We start from the raw sequence: 7,688 nt of genomic DNA on the forward strand, positions 1-7,688 counted from the left end.
AAGGACCTTTGACTGACTTGTGAAATATTATTATGTTCACCATACATACTTTGATTTGATTTTGATATTTCTGCAAAGTGTTGGAATTTTGTGGGTATATTTATTGCAAACCCTCACGAGTCAAACTCATCTACTAGGGGTAATCTGGTGGTTTAAAGACTTGTCGAATCCGTTAAATGAAATCGTATAACTTACGAAAGTGGTTTGTACTTTAAGTTTTTTTACTTTACTTTTGCTTGAGACTACCAAAATCTAGGTTTAAGAGTGTGATTAAGGTCTAGAAAGTGATTTCTAGAGCCCTAATTACATAGACTTTATCAGTAAATCATATACTAAACCTTCTAATTAGATATAATTCATTGTTAGTCCACAATAATTCTTGTTTTCAATTTAATTATGTACTTTGGAACTAATTGTTATTATTTTTGTGTAACTGAAAGGGATCACAATTTTTCGAAAATAATTTTGAAAATCCGAAGATACTACTACGATCAAGGATCTGGGAAAAGTCAATTAACCAAGACCTAAGTCATTTGAGCCCACTTGGATTGTGGTGCCATGGTTAATGTGGGTGGTGCAGTCAACACAAATAGTCTGGCCTCAAAATTCATGTTGAAGGTTGGTGGCTGAAAGGCATTTGTAATAGACTAGGGTTTTGATATTTTTGTAATTATGAAATATTTTCAAAACCCTAATTCTCATAAGAAATCCTAATATGGTCTCTTTATAAATAGGAGACCATACCAAAAGTTATAGGATCTAGAGAATTAAAAAGAGAAAGTTTTTATTTTCTATTTTTATTTTTAGTTTGGTAGATGACAGAATTCTAATCAAAGAACCTTAGCTGGTTTTGAAGTTCAAGGAGCAATAAAGATATTTCTTTTTTCCATCACTCTCTTATCCTTTACATTATGTTTATTTTTGTTTATTTTATTGTTCTTGCAACGATCATCTGTTAATTTCTCTGTTAGATTGGTTGAAGAAGTCGGAGCTAGACTTAATCAATAATTTTTTATTCTCATAAGTTTGTAATAGTTTTTATTGTAATAATGATTTAGTAGATAATATCAGATTAATATTAATTGTTTATCAAGTTTTGATAGTTCATTATTTGATAAGCTCAAGATGAATCATGCTTCATAGAGAACAATTAATACTTGTCCAATAATCTTGACTTAACGTATCGCATACTTTCGATCCCGTTTTTATTATAACTGTTTGATTTTTCAATTCACAAACACTAGTTTTGTTTAGTGGATCGAGGTAGGTAGAGAATCAAAGATTATTGATGAAGCTTGCGAAGGTAGATCCGATTGATCTATACTTTTCCATCATATTCAACAACTTTTCTTTAGTAGTTTATTTTAGATTATTCCATCTCGAAAACGTTTTAAATGCTTATTAAAATTGGATTGGATTTAAAAGTAAAAAAGATTTATGAATTAACATTGTCGTTTATTTTATCATCATCTACAGCTCGAAAAGTTTCCTTGACAATAAATCTAAACTTATCTGAGGCATCAAAACAACCTACCCAAACTACAATGAGATCACCCAAATTCTTTGATGACAGCCCTCCGCCTCTTAATGTTTTCTTGACCAAGCCATTTGTTTTGAGAGCAAATAACCCTACCCCTAGTTTGTTCCATTTGAGTAATTGGATGGTTTTGTGGAACCATTCAACTTCTAGGCCCCATAAGTCAACTAGGCACTTGCTAGGGGAAAGTCATCCACTATAAGATTGCTACCATTAACACTGTCCCTTGCATCAGTTGTGATTAGTCTTGAGACTACCATTTCAACCAATGTTAGCTAGTTTATTGGGTTCAAATCCGAGTTTGTCGTTCGAGGAAAATTGTAAAGGGATATTTAGTTCTTTAATTAGTCTTAAAGATGAAGACTCAAGCCAAGATCATGTCATTAATTTGAAAGCAAAGGCATCTCTTAATGCATCTCTAATATTAAGCAAGGTATAGAGGGATTCCCACTTAAAGAGTCTAACTAGAAAATGGTGAAATCACCAAATTAACCCTAACAAAAATTGTCCACATCCACCGAATAAAAGGCTAATTTTTTGTTCAATAGGAATTATAAAATTTTCATTGTGACTCGATAGTATTCTACCAATTTATCTAAAATAACTTGGTAGGATCCTATCAATTGGGACATTTGTAGAAACCAATCAAGTCCTTTCATGTATATTCTGTAAGATCCTATTGAATTTCTTTTGGTAATTTCAGTACCAAACTATCGAATGAAATTTCATTTGATTATTTTTGTTGTTGTCAAGATTTCCTAATCCATAAATCAAGAGTTTAGGTTTTCATGATCAATTTTAACCTATTTTTTAAGTTCTTAGAGATGAAGGGCAATGGAGATAAAGAGAGAAGAAGACTGAACTAGGTTCGATTGGGGTGCTACATGTAAAGAGGGTAATTGGACAAAAAAAGGTGGGGGTGTTGAGACTAGGGGGATTTTAGGAAGGTACAAAGAGTTAGTGGGTGTGAAGAGCTAAATGATGATGCAAGCAGCATGACTCTTTCCAAGATAGGAATATGTCTAATATTGACCTTAACATGGGGGACATCTCTATTAGTGACCACAATGAGGTATGTAGGTCGGTTATTTTCCACGAATTGAACAACAAATTGATTCATTTCATATCAATTCACAGTTCAACATAGTAAGAACAAAATACGTAAAACTGTTTTCAATTTGCATCTCATTTAACGAGTAAGATCATTAAATTTGATTTAAATGTTTTAATAGATTTATTTATCCTTAAATAATAATAGTATATAATTATTCTTCTATAAACTTGACCAAGCCTCATAAATTAAATCAAAATTTCAAAATATCAAGTAAGTCATCTGGAATATCAAATGAATCAATGCGATGAACAATTCAAATAGATTTAGACATATCCCTCCCTCTTGGTTTTGATGAATATTTAAGACATTCTTATGTTTTCAAATTGAGAACTTGTCATTTTATCAAAATCCTCACTCCAAGATTAACAAATTGGCCTAAATCCCACATCTTCAACCTCTACTAAAAAATCCTAAATTTCTTTTCTTAACTCCTAAAAATTTGTAGTCCTCAAACTCTTCAATCCCTAGAGTATAGTTTTTACCTAGTGAACCTCCTTTTTAATCTCTTCTCCAATGCTATTGTGTAAATCATTATTTTTCTCTTTGTTTTATAGATCTAATATTTTTAGTTTTCATTAAAAAATAATCCCATAATGCTCTTGAGATAATGAGATAGAATATTGTGATTAAAGACGAGAGTAAAAAACATTTATAATAAAAGAGGAAATTTTGAACAAAAAATCAAGGGTTCCACCAATAAAGTGAAAAAGAGAACATTGTAGGTCATTTGTTCTCAATTGCTTAGAGAACACCAATGGCCAATTTGAAAACACAAGGGGCCATTTCAAGGGAAGAAATCCTATGTGATACCTTTTTGCCATAGTGTCCTATAGTAGTTTTGACATGATTGAGAGAGAATAATGTTGGAAAAAAATTCCAACAGAACTCTAGCATTCATGGTCTAAATTAGATTTGAATTTTTTTTTTTAGAAGTTGACGGAAGGTTTTTAAAATGGACAGTCACTGAACTTAGAAATTTAAACGCTTATATTTTAATGTTTTGGTTGACGTGGTTCTCTTCTGACCATCTAAAAAGTACAAGTGTTACCAAAAGAAAAAAATACTACAACCCCAACTCATAACAGTTGAAGGCCTTTGAGATTTACATTCTTAGTTAATCTAGGACAACCAATGGGATTGGACCCACCATGGATTGGAATTAATACGGCCATTATTATTTTAGTCCAAGTCTTATCTATCTATTGGAGGAACCATCCTCATAACATGACACATGTTCTTTTGTATTTATTTCACATCCCTATTTTTGGGTTAACATTTGGGATACTAAACAGTCAAAGGAGGGAAAATGATGGGAGACTAGGGTTTGAGATTATGTGATCTTGCTGTGGGAACGATGATGAAAGACTTAAGCTATCTAAACTAGAGGTAAAATGAAACTTAGTGTGTGTTTGGTAGTACTTCTGAAGTCTGAATGGAAGTGGTCTACCTTTAAAATTCAGACTTTAGAAGCTTTATTTCCGTTTGTTTTAGTTTAGATTTCATATTTCAGAACCAAAATTCAGAAGTTTTGAACCAGTGATGGAGGGATACTGGATAAACTTCTGAAATCTGAATTTTTTTATATTCTTAAAATACCATCTTCAAAACTCTAATTTCTATCACTTATCCTTTCTTTATATGAACCTTAAAATCTTTATTTTTAACTTTTCTACCTCTCATTTCTTTTTTACTTCCCCTTCCTCTACAACTGTGTTGTCAAAGTCTCTCTCATTTCTCTCGTTTCGTATTCGAAAATCCTATATTTTTATACAAACCCTAAAACCTTATATTTTTCAACTAGAAAATGAATGATTATTTATTATTTGAGTATTACCTTATTGGAATATATCTCAAGTATGAATTCAAATAGGAAACAATACTTTTGGGGTATTTGATGTGTTAGAAATCAAAATTAAATTTGTGGATAGTTTTATTATGCATTACATGTAATGTTTTTTAGTTAACAATTTATTAGAATTACAAAAAGGTGTTATTATTAAAATGGCCATTATGTTTTAAAATGCTATTTGTAACTAGAAGCTTTAAAAAATGATAAACAAACAATATTTCCATAATAAGATTTCAGATATCAAATTCCAGATTTCAGAAAATAAACTTCAAAGTTCAGGGGATTTCAGTCAACGATGGACCATCTTTAAAGGCATCAACCTGCGACCAAGAGGGAGTGGAGGCAAGAAAGAACTACCCAAAGGAAGAGGGAAAAACCATTCTCTTGGAAGCCCTATGGACATGACATTCTAGAAAGAAGGAATTTTTTGACCCCTAATAGAAATGGGTTCCTTGTCCTGGTAGGCTCCCCCAAAAGAAGCTGGATAAAATGCCTGATAAGAGGGGAAACACCACTGACTCTGAGGACTCAGTAGGAAACAATGCTAATTCTAGTCTTAAGGAAGACAATCCAAATAAGTCTACTGACTTGATTAAGTTAGCTAAAGAAAAACATGAAAGGTACAACGATAGAAGGAGCGAGGCTAGGGAGGGACCTAAGGATGCTGATGAGCTTAACAGGGAAGAGACAAGAACTCAGTCAAGGGTATAAAAGGAATTTAGGACAACAACAAAGTTATCTAAGTCAGTAGGAAAGGGTAAGGACCACCATAAATGAGGGGCACCAACAAAGACTTATGCTACTAGAGGGGACACCTGTACCAAACCCCACTCTTGGGTAGTTATGGTGGGCTCAACAAAGCACTAGCTAGGGGACATGGCAAGTTGACATTCCGCCCACAAGTCTTGGAAGGGAAGGAGAGGTTCATTTCCTACCCTATGAAGATGGTGAGGAAGAATGGGAAGGAAGGCTAGTAGGTCATTTTCTAGGGTACAATTTTTCATATGTTGTTAAAAATGTTGTTGAAAAAATGTGGAGGCCGAGAGGCAGCTTGGAAATATTCTCAAAAGGCAACAACCTTTACTTCTTCAAATTTGGGGATGAAAAGATAGGAGGGCATTGCAAGAGGGGCCATGGCATGTTGCAGGTAGACTCATGGCAATCTAGGAGTGGAGAGCTACAATTGAACTAGAGAAGTTGGAGTCAGCAGCAATACCCATCTGGATAAAGCTACTTGACCTCCCAAACTAGTTTTGCAATCCAGACACTCTAAGGCTTTATCACCATCTCAATAGGCAAACCATTATTCATGGACAGTGCAACAGAATGATTACTTCAAATGTCTTATGCCAGAGTGTGTATGGAGATTGAAGCCTCTAAAGACCTCCCAAATAGAATCTTTGTTGAAGTGGATGATAAGGCTCTAGCTAATGTATCTATAGAATACGATTGGATGCCTCACAAATGCTCCATATGTTGCACTTTTGGGCACCCAAAAGGCAATTGCCTCCTAGGGCACAACAAGAAATATGCAAGGAACTCAGAACCAACTCGAAGGGAGGGAAACAAAAATGGAAGGGAAGGCAACCAGAAAGAAAAGGGTGACTAGTAACCCACAAACACAGCAGAAACCATCAGCAAGGGACGACCATCATTGAACTAGCAGGCATCCAAAAAGAAAAGTAGAAGATAGAAAATGAAGAAACCAGCACTAACCAACATGGTTTGGAATGGGAGAAGCTTCCCTATAAGGGGAGACAGGACAATGAGTAGGAGAATCCAGAAAGAAGAACAACACTCCTATAGAGAAGGACAAGATCAGCCAAGTAGAGTAAACTGACAATGAAGTGAGAAGGAGAAAAGGCTCTAAACACAACACCTCAGCCATGTACCACACCCCCTAATAATATATTCCAAGCACTCCAACATGATGAGGACAATAGGAGTAAGGAAATTCATAAATAGGGAACAAGGACTTCAACAACTCGAGAGTTGATGAAATAGCCATGAAGCAAGCTAATAGGCTTCCTACCCTACAGTATATTAAGGAAGCCACGAGAACTATGCAAGAGCAGGAAAAACCTAAAGATACCCAAGAGGTGGAGGAAGGACAAGGCGAGAAGAATCAAGATAATCCCCAATGAATTGTGCAACCTGGAACATCAAAGGGCTGAATGACCCTCTCAAGCAGCAGGAGGTTAGAATGTTTATTAGTAAGAACTACATTAATATCGTGGGGATCATGGAAACCGGAGTTAGAGAGGTTAACAAAAATGGCATATCCAAGGTGATTTGTCCTGATTGGAAGATGGAAGATAATTATAGCTCTGTCCTGAAAGGCCAAATATGGGTGGGATGGAATAATAATCATGTGACCATGGACCTGGCCTACAAGTCTGATCAGATGATCACTCTGCAAGGGAAATGCATTGTAGGAGCAAACTTTATCCTGACCTTTGTCTATGGCCTAAATATTAGACAATAAATGAATAGAGTCTGGCATGAGCTGGAATGCATGACTTCTTATACTAATATCTTTGGCTGGTGGTGGGAGACTTCAACACTATTTATTCTATTGGATAAAAGATTGGAGGCAGAAGAGTCGCCAATATAGATGTGAAGGATCTTGTAAAAAACCAGCCTAATGGGTCTGAAAGCTAAGATGCCAGCTTACCTGGTACAACAAACAAGATAACAGAAGAATCCTATCAAAGTTTGATAAGGTGATGACCAACATAAACTGGATAGAAAACTTCAAAAACTCTGAAGTTGAGTTCCACCCTTCTGGTATATCAGAACATAGTCCTATGTCTATTACCTTGGGAGAAGACAACACCAGAAGGCTGAGACCTTTTAAAATCTTTTACTTCTGGGCTGAAGATGAAGGATTTTTGGGTGTGGTCAAGGCCAGTTGGGATGGTCCCGTGAGAGGGAACCCAACGTACAAAGTAGTGTTAAAGCTCAAGAGACTAAAGGCACCTTTCAAAGCTTGGACTTCTCATCATTTAGGTGAGGACAAAAAGGAATTTGTTCACTCTTTCAAGCAACTGGAAAAAGGGTAAAAAGCCATCCAAGAGTGGCTCTTAAATTTGGAGCCTGCTGAAGAGGAGAAATGAGTAGCTCTTAGATACCAGGAGGTGGCCAAGAGAGAGGAAGCTACCACAAGACAACAATCTAGAATCAATTGG

This window comes from Akebia trifoliata, chromosome 2 (genome assembly GCF_017979445.1).
Source record: "Akebia trifoliata isolate Shusen 1 chromosome 2, ASM1797944v1, whole genome shotgun sequence".
Taxonomy (NCBI): domain Eukaryota; kingdom Viridiplantae; phylum Streptophyta; class Magnoliopsida; order Ranunculales; family Lardizabalaceae; genus Akebia; species Akebia trifoliata.